This window comes from Aplysia californica, unplaced genomic scaffold, assembly GCF_000002075.1.
Source record: "Aplysia californica isolate F4 #8 unplaced genomic scaffold, AplCal3.0 scaffold00233, whole genome shotgun sequence".
Lineage (NCBI taxonomy): Eukaryota > Metazoa > Mollusca > Gastropoda > Aplysiida > Aplysiidae > Aplysia > Aplysia californica.
The window spans coordinates 729,828-731,013 of record NW_004797503.1 but is presented as its reverse complement, the minus strand read 5'-3'; the positions used below and the strand labels follow the sequence as shown (position 1 = coordinate 731,013).

The 1,186-nt window shown below is 39.7% G+C and overlaps 1 protein-coding gene across 1 annotated transcript in view; it reads left to right on the top strand.

Annotated features, from left to right (window-relative positions):
• The window catches only part of LOC101854802 (uncharacterized protein YMR317W), a gene marked incomplete at both ends in the record, with an annotated part of 5,240 nt that overhangs the window by 2,622 nt on the left and 1,432 nt on the right, over nucleotides 1-1,186 (top strand).

Genomic DNA, 1,186 nt, shown 5'->3' with positions numbered 1-1,186 from the left:
TATATATTTGCAACTTGGAAATACATGTGACACTTTTCCCATAAAACTACAACAGCTGCAGAATTGAAAGTTGGCAAGTACCTCCAAAAAGATAGACGGAGCTCGATTTTTTATTTATTCATTTCCTGAATTGAGCAAAAATGTATTTATGACAAACAGTTCCCGTCCTTCTTTGGCTTTTGTGATTATTCCACCGAGAAACGAAACAAATCTGCGTAGCTGTCCTTCACAACGGAAGTGCCGGATGTGACATTTCGCGAGACGCATTTTGTTCTGAGAGTATAGTAGATATAAACCTAATGTTTTGCATCTCTCAAGATTTTTTGCTCCATTCCAGTAGAGTGTAAATATAGTTACTGTAGGCCAATGACTTTCAGTTGATGTTAAAGCACCGATCATTCCTTTCATCGAAAGGGGGGGGGGCCTAGTTAGTTTGATAATATTTGCTACGTTTATACCCTCTTAAAATGTCACCTTCTAGGGTGTATCCTTAAAAAAGTTTTGCCTTTTCTTTGTTAGTGGAATATTGTGTATTTCTTTTAAACATAAAAGTTTGCGCTGGTACCTTTGTATAGTGCAAACCACTTCACATCACCAATATAAAATAAACAGCAAGTCATTTTTCGCAATATTACTGCAACAATAAAATATTTCAACACTAAAGAAAGTATCATTTCGCACTACAGCAGTTGTCACTTTGTACACGATTGGGAAAACTGATCATAAGGTTTAGTGTCCATTGCTTCCGACGTAGAAGTCGAAACGACAAAGAAAATTTTACCAAAGGGTCGTTATTCCTTGTCACTTTGACACGTGCCCTTCCGGCCTATGGATTTCATGGCGTCGGGCAATTCTCAGAAAGTGGAGGTACACGAGGAATGCTAATACGTAGACCGACTGAACAAATATTGGCGACTTGTTCTGTGCCACCAGTAGGATTATTGTGTGGACCGATGGCGCTCGGAGGTTCGTCTGAGACAGGATGTCTCATGCTTTGAGTATGAGTCGCCTTGTTATGGAAATTGTTGTCTAAGAAAATGATGAGACTAGGGAGAAGAATGGAATTTAGGGATAAGGGCTTAGGGTGACAGACAGACAGCCAGGAAAAAAAGAAGCAGAAAGTCAACAGATAGTTAGAGAATAGGAGGCTGTGAGAAAGAGAAAGAGAGAGAGAGATTTGGGGGGG